Source organism: Pterocles gutturalis, unplaced genomic scaffold (genome assembly GCF_000699245.1).
Source record: "Pterocles gutturalis isolate BGI_N339 unplaced genomic scaffold, ASM69924v1 scaffold3646, whole genome shotgun sequence".
NCBI classification, from domain to species: Eukaryota; Metazoa; Chordata; class Aves; order Pterocliformes; family Pteroclidae; genus Pterocles; species Pterocles gutturalis.
Genome location: NW_010102825.1, coordinates 22,209 through 36,886, shown reverse-complemented (window position 1 = coordinate 36,886; position 14,678 = coordinate 22,209).

Sequence of the window (14,678 nt, the reverse complement as noted above, 5' to 3'; positions counted from 1 at the left end):
TTTTAAAGCATCTTTATTTTTTTTAATTTTTTTTATTTTAATTTTAGAAGTATGGTCTGCTTTTTTAACAGTAGCCTGGGCTGGGACCAGATGAATGTTTTTCCAACAGCTTCTTGAAATGAACAGCTGTTGTGCACTAAATCAAACAGAAGGACTTTGTGGAAAGTAAAAGTCCAAAGTGATTCTTTTTAAAAACAAAAATAAAATTAAATGCGATGTAATGGTTACATGCATGTGCCAGCAGGCTAAGTGAGTAAATGAGGCAGTAGACTTGTGACTTGGTCTCCCCCGTAGCTGTCTGTAAATTTGTCTTTAGAACAGAAATGTTGGGAAGCGGTGCAGCTCCCGCGCTCTGCAGCATGGGATGCTCTGGGATGTTGTTAGGGGTGCGTGGTGGTGCGCAGCGCCTGGGAAACCCACCGTTCGCTGCACGGTCTGTGGTGTACCACTGCCTGCTGCAACCAGAAGATAGGTTTAGGTTTTTGGGGAAGGCATTTAGGCTCTAGGTTTTGTGGATTACTCAGGCTGAGCAAGTGTGCTTTGGATCTTATGAGACATAAGAGATGAAGTTACAGATGATTTCCTAAGTGATGTATTTTTAAAGTTAATGCTGGAATAACCCCTGGGCTGTTCCTAAGGGGCTGCAGAACTGGAGATGCTGTCTTTGGGCTGAGATGCAAAGTGCAGATCCTTCTCACTGGTTGTGATGGGATTTCTCAGAGCTTGTGGTTTCCCCTCAGGTGTTTGGGTTGAGTCCCGTAGGATGTCGTTACATCCAGGCTACCTCGCTGCCTTCTGCGGCTTCTATTGCCGTCTCTGCCCCTCTCATTTGTGGCCCTGGATCACCTTTAACCAAGTTGAAGCACCCTGTGAACCAGCTGATGATTAGGATGCTTACCAGTAATGTTTATTGATATAGGTAGCAATATTTTCTTTTAAAAATTCCTGCATTGACATATCTGTTTCTTTAAGCATTCTCTTCTCCATGCCAAAGAAAACCCAGACTTGGTACCAGACAGGGAGAGAGCCACTGGTTCGGTTCTGCTGCTCCAGGCCAGGGAAAAGGTATCAGCGTGAAGTCTGCTAGATGGCAGAGTTCCTCTGCCTTCATCCATGTCATGTGCTATCATTGGAGCTGCTTGCAGGTTTTATTTTCTAAAAGGAAAAAAAATCTATTTTTGAGGGCTTCTGAGTTTGCAAATTGGGTTTGCAACAAAATGGAAACATTTGGAGAAAGCAAGGGTGAATCAACGCCTGGCAATTTCCTCAATTTTGGATAAATGTAAAAAATAACTTAAGTGAAGTCTTTGTGTACATAAAACCCTCACTGTCCGAGCATGATCGATTAGGGACGGTTGCTATTTTCCCAATTCTCTTACTTAATCTTGGCATCATTCACCTTTTCCATCTTGGCTATTTCCACTGGAGATGAAACGGTTCTTTGCAGAGGGGCAGGAGGCACCCACCCACATCAGAGGCTCCCTGGACAGACGGGTTGCTGTTCCCCGCAGGTCACGGGGGGAGCGGGCAGCCACCCCTCCCTGGCTGCAGCTCAGGGCAGCAAAGCCCTAGTGAGCCTGACCCTATTTGACTTCTCTCTTGAGCTCAGTCTCTATAAACAGCCTTTTATGGTATTTGCCTTTCAAAGAGGAACCAGGGTGTGGATGGGAACAGTGACAAAGAGCCACTTATAAGGATTGAGTGAGCTCTTACGGGAGCCCAGTGCATCATTTTAAGGTCAACAGAAAAATCTTGCAATGTCTTAAGCCCTGAAACGTCATCCGAGGTATTTAAATGCTGTCATTCAGCCTCCCAGCAGCCAGGGCCAGAAGGTTTGTGCTCCTGTTTAACAGGGAAACTGAGTCATTTTGATACTCAGCGACTGGGAGAAGAATTCCCATTAAGTCAGAACCAGAGCCAGGAATTCAAAGCAGAAACCCTGACTCTCAGAAGCGCTGGGAAAACACTGTCAGGAGCATGACTCCAGCTGTGTCCTCAGCGAGGGCAGACAGCTTCTCATTTCTTGCATTTTAGAGAAGAGTTTTTCCCCAGACAGCGGGTAAGGTCTCAGCCCGCCAGGCTGACATCAGCGGTGGGGCTGCAGCCGGGATGCAGGATGTGTGGGTGCTGGGAGTGATAACAGCCCGTGTGCGGGGGGATCCCTGTGAGACCCACCACCGCCCGTGGATGCCGCTGTGCGATATCCATGTCTGGCTCCCCGCGGGCTCCGGGCTGCTCTTCATCCCTCTCCGGAGGGGAGGGCTGCCATCCTGCACTGGAGCCGCACCAGGCAGCTGCTTTCCCTGTCTGGGGCAGGCAGAGTAAAGCAAGCGGTAATGGAATGAACACCTGCGTTGTGCCTATGAGTGACACATGCATCTCTTAGGATGTGCCTCCTGGTGACGATGACAGCTGAGAAACTGAGGAGCCAGCTCTTGGATAGGAGACAAGATCATCTGCCGGTGTGGATGCTTTTAAGCCCCTGAGGTGAAGAAGGTTGTGGAGGACTGTGTCTCTACAGAGTTTCCATCAAGTAGGGCCACCAGAGTGTCAGAGCATCCACTGGCAAAGTGTTTGTGAGAGGGGCCAGGCAGGATGGTGGTACAAGAAAACTCCGCTGTGGTTCATTCCAGCTGTTTGGTGCTTCCAGTTTGGTGCTTGGTCACTGATGCTGGAGCAATCGATGGGAAGTGCTGGCTCTGATGCTCTGACTCCCTTCTGGATTATACCAGTTTGCAGGAGTCCAGTCTGTGGGCTGCTCTTGCCCAGGATCATAGGTCTGTGTCTTATGTACAGCTTTTGGCTGGGAGAAACAAGAAAGGTGAAGGTACATACCTGTAGGAAAGCAACTGTGGGATGTGCTGCTGACCATCCCGTTACAGAGGGCACATCTCCTGGTTGCTCTCAGGGTGAGACACGTGCCCACTTCCTCCTGGCTCACGCCTTTGGCCACATGTGCACTGGCCAAACTGGGAGCTGACACATCCCACCCATGCTGTTCCCCCAGCTCCTGCAAAGGGAACACTGCAGCACTGGGAGACCCCCAGCTCTGCTCTGCCTTTCTGTAGGCTCTTTCCCAAGCCAGGATAACAGGATTCGTGAGAACACCTGGAAACCTTAGTGAGAGGAAGCACAACCCCTTAGCACAAGTCTTCCTCGCCTTTCTTCCCCAGGCAGGTTCGATGTAGGTGGCTCCCACGGATGCCGCAGCCGCTGCTTGGCCCCCCCCCGGGATGGGCAGCAGCTCCTGGGCAGCTCACAGGGTAAAAGCCACGCTGCTGCAGCGGCAGATCTTGTGATTTGGTGCTACCAACATTATCCGTCCATTACTGCGCATTTGTAGGGTTTTTTAAATACACTAATTAACCAACAATTTGATTTGATGGTGATATTTGGGGCTGTTACAAAAAGGCGATTGTAACCCAACATCCCAACCGGCCCCGGGGCACAAAGGAGGGATTTGAAAGTGCTGCTCTGTGTGCAGTGGGTTTGGCAAAGGCTGCTTCATCCCACCGCTGGATCAAATGTCCTGATAAAGCAACGGAGCCGTGGGGGCTTGTTTAACCCCTTCGAGGAATGGCGTTAGGAGCTGGTGACCCCAGGATCTGGCTCTGATTTGCCAGGAGACATCGGGCTCCGTACCTGCAAGCTGGGGAAAAAGAAACCTCTGCAGGGGCCTCCCGGGGCTCGGCTGGGATTAATGATGGAGGGAGGGGAGATGGAATAGCTGGGACATTTTGTTGTTATTATTAATGATGTAGAGTGAAGCCAGGGCATCCCTGTGAATAATCATTGGAGTTTGCCTTCTGAGGTCTGGCTGCGTTTTTTTCCCCTCCCCTCTACTAATCAGAGCAAAGTTTGGCTTTGTAGGAGGGGGGGGCTTAGAAACCAACATTTCTTGGTGTGTGAAGAAAAAGCGGAGTGTTTCCCGGTGTAATTAGGTCCAGGCTCTCAGGAAATGAAGGCCGTCTACTTGATAAGTGTTTAGTAATGATTACCGAGCTTCGGCTGGGGAGAGCGAGCAAAGTGTTTTCATTTCAGAAGCAGCAAATCCAGCTGAGACTTGTGGTGTGTGTCATGTATGGAGGCAATTGTCCAAGTGGTATGTGGCCTCGCTGGCTGAAGCACGAGCCAAATTCGCTCTGGTGTAACTCCGCAGGAGATGCTGGAGCTGCACCAAGAGCCTGAGCAGCAGCGGCCGCTGTCCGTGACGTGCCCTTGGGCTGGGTGTCGGAGGTGTCACTCTGGAGGCTGGTGTTACTCTTCTCTCAACGCCAGTAATTCCTCTCTCAAATTAGTAACAGCGTTCATCAAAGTGTGGGGAGCTGGACCGGGGTAAGAGTCACGTTTGCAAGGGGAGGATTGCATCCTCGCCAAGTGAAGGACATGTTTCGTTAGCAGTGCTGGATAAACTGGAGGTGGAAGGGCATGAAGGTGGGTTCTGCAGCGTGCTTACGTTCCGTGTCTCAACCCCAGCGGCAGCAGGCGGAAGCTCTTATGAGAGAGGACCTCTCCTCCAGAATTTGCAGGGGCAGATTTTTGCTGAGAACGTGCCTGGTGGTTGCTACACTGTGAAATCAACACAGTCCATCTCATGTCAGCATACTCATCCTGCCCACCACCGCCCACCCGTGAGACCTGATGTGCTCTTGGTGTCCTGGATGAGAAAGTGGGTTGTGGGCTCCCTCCCCTGCCCTATTTCCTCTGCCTTCATTGCAGAAGATGCATTTTGTGTGGGAAAACCCACAAAAACCCGCTTTACTCGGGTGGCTTTGAGTTTTAGTGTCACAAACGTTGGAGGAACCCGAGGAAGGTTGCAGTGCTGCTGCAAGGGCTCTTCCCTTCCAGGCATGTGAACATGTGTGCAGGTTTATTTTTCAGCAACCCCCACCTCTTCATAGCCTAGCAGTAGGTCTTTCTCAGTCACACTTCTACTCTGATGAAAATAATATACTGACATCTTAAAATCTCCCAAATCCCTTATTTATTCCAGCTTGCATGAATATCTTCCAGAAAGGATTACACAGCTCCCCGGAGGGTAGGGTCCATCAGTGGCTTTCAAGCACAGCGGACCAGCAGCAAATCCTGATTCAAGAAGCCTGTAAGCTGCTGCTTTTGCTGAAGATACCCTGTGTGCGCGGGTCACTGTGTCCCTGCCATGTCCTTACGCTCTGCCCACAAGTGTCCACCCCTGGCCACTGCTGGGGTAAGGTTCCTGGGGTGCATGAACCTTTGGAGGGAACTAGCTGGGCAGCCCATACAGATACTGCCCCTTGCAAGGCTTTTGCTTTGCTTTCCAGACCAGCTGAGATTATATTCCAGAACTATGGATATATTTTTCACTTGCCTCTCTTCTTTGCAAGCTTTGCTGACTTGCACAAAGTAAATGCAATGCCTCGACACTGGCCCAGTGGAGGTCAATCTCTCAGATGAGCATGGAAGTTTTTTTACAAAGGTTTGGCAATTTTCTCCAAAGTCACCTCATTTTGCTTCCCTTTGGCATCAGCCAGTTCCCCTCATGGTGAACAGAGCCCACTCTTGACTCGTAGTTCTTCTTTAGTCCTTGCAAGATGCTTGTTGAATTGGAACGGTGCTCTGATGATTTATTTAATCGAGTCTGCAGTGCTCTAGTGTCCATCAACATCAGGATGGTTCCCAAGCATTCAGCAGTTGCAAGTCATGATCTGCTGGTTTATGACTCGAGCCCTGGAAAAGGTATTCCAGAAACACTGTGTCTGGAAGAAACATGTTCATTGAAACAATTTCCTTAAAGACTGTCAAGGATTTTGTGTGAGGGGGTGATGCATAGATATGAGTCTGTTTGCTCCTTGGGATTTGAGATTTGTTTGCTTCTCCCTTTGCTGTCCTGTCGTGGCTCAGGGCAGAGGGAGGTAACAGCCTCCTTCACAGATAGCACACTCCTCTTCGCAGCCCACCCTCAGGGCTATGCACTCTGCTGTTCAGTCAAACGCTCTGCTGTTAATAGAAAAAACTCACCATCATCACTGTTAGGGTCGATCGGTACCTTCTGGAGGAGATTCTGTTGCTCAGGGAGAAGGTAGGGAGAGGCAGTCTTCAGGCTCGGGACAGGGTTTAGATGAGCCATTTGATAAAACTCTTTTCACATCAGAAAAGGACTGCAGAAAAGGAGTATCATTTTAAAACCCGATCAGTGGGGCTTCCTGGCTCCAGGATGGTTTTGAATAATCCACGCATCCTCCCAGAAAGGGGTTTTCTAGGGGCACGCGTAGCTGTTTGGATGGTGTTGAGTAACAGCAGGCAGGCACATGCATTTTCACAGGAAACCCTGGCTCCCAAAGGGCGTTCAGCAGCTCATCATGCCTGACTCTGAAAAGGTGCTGAGCCATTGCTAAACCCTGGAAAGGGAGGAAAGTTTCTGCTGTAAGAATTTTTCTGTTTGTCTCGGATTTTTCTGTTGTGTTTTTCTTAAGTGTTCTACTAGTTATTTTTATAGAGATACCAATGTGGAGACAGCGTGGTTAGGAACCTGCCCCAGTGCCTGATGTTATCAACCAGTGCAGCTCGACTAGTTGCAATGACCAGCGAGGAGGGATGCTAGAGAAAATTCACATCTAAATGGTAAAGCTGCTGCTTTGTGGGTCTCAAAGAGGGAAGATACATGAAAGCAGGAAAAACACAGAATCTGGAAAACAGAAATTATGTGACAGTTCTGCAAAGTTTGGATCCAGTCTCTGACTTGTGTTGCTGCATTCTTGCAAACATACCAGAGAAATGCCATCGATCTTTCCAGGCAGATGTACTGATGTCCAGAATTTTGCCAGAATAAACTGCTTTGCCTTATTCTTGTGGGCACATGGATGGCATCAGGCTTTCCTGCACAGCCCGCAGGTTATTCACCATCACTTGTGCAGTATTTGTTAATCAGTTCAGTCACAAGAGTGTAACCCTCATCCCCTCGGTGGGAGAGGAGGCTGTGTGTTGCTGCTGTTTTAATGAAATCCTTTACTCAGGGGAAGTCTTTTGATAGAGATGTGCCGCAGCATGCTTTGGCCTTCATCCTCCTTAGAATAAACACCGTAAAGTTTCCGTGCTGATGACTCTGTGTTGTGGATTATTCTTGTGTTGGGATCTTAGACACCATAAGACCATCTGCAAAAGCACCGTCCAGGGATCCTCTCCCAAACATCCCCTGTTCCATCTCTGTGTCATCGCTTCGGTTCTTTCATCACAGATGAGTTTGCTTTGTTTCTGGCCCAAATCAAATGCCTTCGGGTTCCTGAGGCTGGAAGACTTTGTGGAAACACAGAATATTGTTGTGTTCCCGTGGCATCCCCACTGCTGAAGCCAGTCCCCTGTCTGCTTCCTTCTGTGACTCACCCCCCAGCCCTTTGAGCTGCCTGCCAAGTTTGTTTTGGTCTGGTTTTCGCCTAAAAGCATGCAATCAGTTTTAGCCTTAATCAGATGGAAGCATTCCAGCCTTGACCTTCATCCCTTCACGGGCAAAGGGCTCCCTCGCTCCTCGCAGGTGGGGTTACCAAGATTCACCTCTCTGCTCCCAGGTATTTCCCAGACACTCTGCGGGGACCACCTGCCTCTCTGTTTGTTATCAGTCAATAGATCAGATGAAAGCTCATTATTTGTCTAACAGGCTGTGGCCCATGCGGCTCTTGCTGGTGGTCCGTGAGGAGGGGATGGTCACGTATTGCTTGTTTCCAGCTGCTCGATTTCTTTAGCTTAAAATGCACCGGCGAGTCTTTGGCTGATAGCTGCCCAGGTGTGCAGTGACTGGGGCTGTGATGGGATGCTGCAACAACAGGAGCCCAGAGCAGCTGCGGATGCCCCATCCCTGGAGGGGTTCAAGGCCAGGCTGGATGAGGCTTTGGGCAACCTGGGCTGGTGGGAGGGGTCCCTGCCCATGGCAGGGGGTGAGACTCTTTAAGGTCCTTTCCAACCTAAACCATTCTGTGATTCTATGACATGCATGAGAAAGCCTCTGCTCTGGAAAGCCTGCCTAGCTTTATCCCCACCACCTTTTAGCCTCTAGCACTGCTTGTTGCCATGAGTCAGTCCATGTATTGCTTCTCCCATAGTACTCATCTCCAAGGGCCACGGGCTCATCTCTAGTTACCTGAGTGAGGAAAGCTGTGGGGTGTAGTGCCTCGTGGGTAACCATCCGCACAGGTTCTTGAGGGTTGAATACATCACTGCTTGTTGCCATGAGTCAGTCCATGTATTGCTTCTCCCATAGTACTCATCTCCAAGGGCCACGGGTGAGGGTGTAGTGCCTCGTGGGTAACCATCCACACAGGTTCTTGAGGGTCGAATACATCCCACCTCTTCCAAGGAAAATTACAAGGGAAGCTCTTACTTAGCTTTCAAATGATGCTAGCATCCTTACAAATAGAACAGGAGCCCGTTTCTAGCCAGACGTGGCTTTCAGAGGAGCTGCTCAGAGCCCAGGGTCCAGGATGTTTTACACCACTGCGCTGTGGCCATCGTGTGTTGGCAGCTGGAGGGAAGGGGACAACTGGCCAGCTATCCACTGATGGAAGGGACTTTTTTTGTACAGAGTACTGTGCTGGAATCCCGGTACTGCCAGCTCTTGTCTGTGTACCAGCACAGGGGGAAGATTCCCATCTCCAAGGAGTTTCTTGCCTGAACTTGAAAAACCCAGTCCTAGGGGTTTGGGTTTGTGTCAGGAGAGCCCCCATTGCATATTCTAGGAATTTTTTCTTTGTTGAAAAATGTTGTTTCACACACAACTTCGCTGTCATCAGAGTATGTTAATGTTTACACAGGACAAAATCTGTCTCAGAATGTTTTTCACCGTCAGTCAGATCAAAGGTTCAGTAAACACAAACACATTTCTCGCTGCTTGCTCCATGGATGAATCCTGCGATGTGTTTGAGATTGATGTGGGAAGGGTCCTTCCTGCTGGGAGGTGGTTTTGCAAGTCGCTTGCTGGGAGTTATGCCCTGCTCCTTGGGCAGTATTTGCTACACCATGTATGCATTGAAGCATATAATGCCCAGGAACAGTTGAAGAGGAGCACATTGGAGAGGGAAGGAAGGAAATGTCTCAGTCTAATTTGCTTTCTCGGTGCCAAGTGGCCTTTTCAGGCTGGGGGATGCAGTCAGTCTGCTTGGCGCATACACGTGAAGGCTTACATAAAATACAGGCAGCATGGCCAAGTGAGAGATTTGTTAGGAAATCTGACTTCTGTCTTGGTTAATTGCAAGAATTTGTTCCATGAAGAATGTTGAAGTGGTTTGTTCAGTTTGGTTTTAAATTTCCAATTATCTGCCACTTTCTGGAGACTAATTCAACGTCTAGGCAGCTCTTTTGACCACGTACCTACCAATCCGCAGATGTTTGGGTACTGAAAAATTCCTTGTTGGAACAACAAAAAAAACCCCAAACCCTTCCTAAGTTTCTTTTCTCATGAGAAGTTTTCCTTGTGCCAGTTCTCCAGATTTGTTCTGGTTTGGATTTGGGTCTGTGGGACTGGTGAGCAGCAGCACACAGTGAGGCATGCTGGGGTGGGCTGAGAGGAACCATCCAAAGCACGTTGGGGGTTGTCTGCAAAAATGGGAAAAAAAAATGGAGAAGATACATATGGAGCCTCCAGGAAGGCATCAAACCTGTTCCCCATCACAGGAGTAGGAAGGATGGGGTCCAACCCTATTTATCTTGAGTTGGAAGACAAGAAGCTGATAAACTCTTTGGGGAGCAGGGGATGATGTGTTAATGAACTCAAAGGCTGCTTTACATCTTCATCACTTGGTACCTACTTCCTACACTTGACTAAGGCCCTTTTCTACCATTTGCTTTGCTCTGTGTTTTTGGTGTTTCAGCGGGGTTAGCAGGTGCCATTACGTGTTGCAGACAGCTCAAGCATCTTTCTGTGAATGTGCAATCCCATCCACAGAGGGAAAATTTCCTGATTAACTTCTCTGGAGAATTTCTTCCTTTTCCATTTGCGATAATAAAATAGGTGAGACAAGGTCACACGCTATTTATAGCCATCTCACTGCTACTTGCTCCTACTCGCCCAGGCAGTAGGCTCTGCACAGACACAATGAGATTAATCCCTCATGACGCTGAACCTTTTATTTCCCTTGTTATCGGTGCTTACCGACTCCAGAGCCTCCCTCCTCTGCAGAGTTCAGCGCACTAAGCCTTTGATACAACACAGCAGCCTTGGAGCTATGGAAAAGTTTTAAAAAAACAATATCTGTTCAGCAAACCAGGAGCTTCCTGAAGGTCTGAGACGTTGGTTTCTAGGTCAGCCGAATGGTTTGACATTTTTTCTCACAAGCTCCATGCCAGGTTCATGCACTCGGCAATTAACTGAGGTTATGTGCAGGTGGGTCCAGTCTTGGCGTGGCAAGAAACGCTGGAGGTTTGAGGGATCTGACACATTTTCCAGTGCATAAGCCTTCCTTCTGCCCCACCTAAAAAAGAAGTGTAAATTCAAAGTCTGTCGTACGTGCTGAAGATCCCTTAATATAGAAAGAGGTTGGATTACGGCAGTCACACAGAATGTATGGCAGTTGCTAGTATCTGATGATACGTTCAGTGAAGTGAGAATTCGTTGTCAAAACCAGTGTGAGGTCTTGGTTGTAGCATGGACCTGGCACCATGCTTGTTCTGCTTTGTTATCCCCACTGCTGAGCACCAGAGAGCTTAAGAACTGGAAGTTTAGGGTCGTTGTAGCTAACCCTGCGGCACTGTTGTGTGGCGGATCCCCTGGGGAAGGGGCTGGGGGGTTATGTGAGCTTGCTGGCACGAGAGGGGCTTTGGGCAGAATTAATTTGTTTGCAAATAGTGAGGGCAAGTGTGAATTCAGAGCATGTGCCTGCACATGGAGCTGAGCCGATCCGAGCTGTTTTTGGGTGGCATTAGTGATGAGGTGAACCCTCTGGGTTTCTATTTGAGGGATGCAGCAGCTGAAGTGGTGATAAAATCAAACAGCACGTTAGACATGTTCCTGCCAGACAGTTTGTTTTCTAAGCGTGGCAGGTTGGTACCACTGGCATTAAGAGTACAAATTAGATTGCTCATCATGGAGTTTACTGGCTGATACGTAGCTTGACAGGTACCAGCATGACGCTGAACTGTGAAGGGACTGTTAACATAATATTACGTGTTTCACTCTGCAGCCCATGAAAGCTCCATAAAGGATTTTCTCAACGGTTATCCGTGAGATTTGGCATCGATTGTATAGTGATGCTCAAGATCATAGAATCATTAAGGTTGGAAAACACCTCAAGGATCATCAAGTCCAACCATCAACCCAACACGATGTTCACGCAAGGTCCTTTCTCCAGCCTGTGTTTGGTCCTGTCTAATGTCCTGGTTAAAACAGCCTTCCTAATCCAAGCCGCTACTGCAGGCTGGAAGTCGCAGTCCCACTGGAATCCGGGCCAGCACTGTCCCAGATGGGAATGAAACCCAGCATTTGCAGTCTGCTGAAATTCTTTAATCTGAGGTTTTGCTGCTTAGAATATTTTTCCTGTTTTTCTGTGAAATTAAACGTTCCTAACATTTGAATGAGGAAAAAAAAAACATTTTTCATCATCAAAACCCAGAAGCGCTTAAATGTTGTGTTTTCCCCTTCTTGGCTCTAGCCATTGGCATGGTAAGGTCGAAACGGACAGGGTGTTCCCGGGGCTCTCAGTGCTGCTCTTCTGATTTTGTGTGTCCTCTCTGGCCGAAGTGGTCTCATTCCCCCCTATTCTGGTCCAGCGGTCTCATTCCGGTGGGTTGAACAAGCAGACCTTAGAGCACATACTAAGGTTGTGATTCTCCAGTTGTCATTTTTTCCTTGCTGATTTTCCTGCGGTGGTGGTTGTGCAAAGATCAAAATCCCCTCCTGTTACGTGCTTGCATATGCTTATGGTCCCTGAGTTGCTTGCCATCTAAATAAACAAAGCGATTACCCTGTGGGAGAAATGCTATTATTTTTATTGTTATTCATTTCAAACAATGGAAAATCAGGCGCAAAGAAAACAAAATGTTTTTTTTCCAGTGGCTGCACAGTGAGATTGCAACAGGGCCAGGAACCGAGTCCAGGTGTCCCGAGTCCCAGCCCAGACCTTTAAGCACCAAAATATCCTGTTCCTTGTGAATTCAGAGTGTTTTGGCAAAACTTTCCCTAGAGTGTTTCGTAATTAATGTCAGTGCTAGTCTCTGAATGTGTCTTACCAGTTAGGAATTTGCTTTTGTATGCATGCATCCACTTAAAAACTCCCCCAAATGCAGCAGCTGTTGGATTCCCTGTGTCACTTGAATGTTTCTAAGGCAAATACAGGACACGATAAATGGAAAAGTGTTGAGTTGAAATGTTCTGCTTTGAGTCCACTTAGCGAAAACCAAAGGTCATCTCTGCTCTGGAGAGCCAGCAGGACTAGACACAGCATGAGCCTTGTTTCGTGGGTGGGAAAGGGATTTTCTGTTGTGTCTGGAAATCAGACTCTTCCCATCTCACGGGGGTAGATTTTGTCCAGGAAGAGCTCAGCCCATCCTAGGATCTGTGACAGTTTTGGACAGTTTTCTGAAAAGGAGCTAAAACCAAAGGAAAAAGGATCATCCCACAACAGACTGTTGCAGCTTGCATCTCAAGGGACCAGTTCCCTTGCTGAGATGAGTTTGGTCCCTTTTAAGTCTGCACAGACAGGATGCTGTCTGTGAATAGAAATCTCTGGCGTGGTGTGGAAGAACACAATTCTTCTGAGCAGCTCAAATTGTGGCTTCATAGCAGTCCTCTGGATCGGGTCAGCAGCTCATGTATCTCCAGCAATCCTCTTGACCCATCTTGACTTCTCTAATTACCAGCTGCAGCAGTAATAACACTCAGCATGACCTGAAAATTCCCAGTGTGAGATGCTCTGGTCAGTCCTTTATCTTGGATCAGATGCTGCGATGAGATTTTCCAGGGTAGGATTATATTGAGACGAGCTTTTTCAGGATGAGATGTATGTTTCTGAAGAAGAATATATCTTTTTTTAAATTGTTTTTTTAAAAAGTTATTTTACACTGAAGATGTTTAGGGATTTTTTTTGTGCTGTCCTGGATATAAAAAGTTTTTACAGTCATTTTGCTCCCCTGCTGGGAAGCCAAGCAGTTATGCTGGAGAGTGGTGTCCTTGGGAAAACTCCGAGCGAAGGACTGAAATACATCTTGTTTTTGCACTAAACGCTGGCTTCCCTGCATACGTTGTCAGCACAGAGCTAATCCTGAAAAACTTCTGAAGTTGACACAAGGCGGATTTTTTGCGTTTCTGTGGGCATCGCAGCACAGTGGTGCTTTGGTGTTCAAAGGGCAGATCTGGGGAGCAGGCTGAGATGCTGGCTGAGCGGAGCTTTCATCTTCCTTTCGGAGGTATTCACGCGTGCCCTGGCATTTCTGGGAACCGGACCAGCACTATGGGCTGTGCTGGAGCAGCCGAGGAGCGGAGGGGCTTTAGGAGAGCTCCCGTCTGGTGTGGGGCTGGCCCATGGCCGTGGCTGGGCTTTTCCTCCAAAAGGTCCTCATGCATCTGGGCACCTGCTTGGAGAATGTCTCCATGCCCCAGCGAGCAACATGAGACTGTGTCTGGACAGTCTGATAGAGAAGTGCCAATTGCACAAATCCCCTGGTACATTGGAGTATCTGCTCCCATTCCCTATCAAAGTCACCCAGGCATCCCTGACACGCTCAGCCAGTGATTTCCAACAGCTGTGGTGCTGTCTCCAGTTGCCACCAGCTTGACTCCTGGTAGCCCCCTTGTTTGCTCTGCAGACTGTTCCTAATCTAAACAGCCCAGATGAAAGTGCTGGGTGCTTCTCTGGGGATTTTGTTGGGTTTGTTACGTGCCAGGAGGCTTGGCGTGTGTCCTGCTGTGCTCTGCATCTTCCCTTTTTTCCGTCGCCTTTAAGCTGTGCTCCCCATCACCATCATCCATCTGTCTATCTATCTATCTATCTATCTGTCTATCTATCTAATTTCCTTTTTTTTACTGCAAAAATTGCTTTCAGCAGCTTGCTGCACTTTCTAATTCCAGCTTGTTTTGAGGAAAAGCCAAAGGAAAACTATTACAGTAATTTTTTAAAATATTTGCCACTTGGAAATCGTGTTTGAGAGCAGACATTCAAAGGGCATCGGCTGCTTCCTTCGCAGCCAAAACACGCTGCCTCCATGCTGCCCTTAGTGAAGATTACCTTGCAGAAATAATGCACATCTTCACCCTGTATTTTCCTGAGTCTTGCCAAACTTTATGTGCAGTAGGAAAGGAGGCATCATTCTCCCAACTAAAACAAGTGGGGTATTTTATTAATGCTAGCAGCCAGTTCCACTTTACAAACAGGAGCAGATTTGCCAGGTGATTTGGTGTGGGCTTGGTGCTTCCAGGGGGACTCTCCTTGTCCAGCCAAATCCAACTTGTAGCTCTTGCCCCCCTCCTGCTATTCCTGCTCAGAGCAGCGCTCGGCATAAAAAAGGATTACTATAAAAGTTATTATATGCCTGGCTGGTGATGGGTGTTTGTATGCCCTCTGTCAAGGAGAACACTTGGACACAGTGACTCATCTCTCCACCTGGGACTGTGCAGGGGATTGAGTAGCTGAGTTCAGAGAACGAGCAGCTGGAAAACAGGCTGGACCCCATCACCAATAGACCATGTTGCAGGCAGATGAGTGACCTGTCTGGCTCTCAGG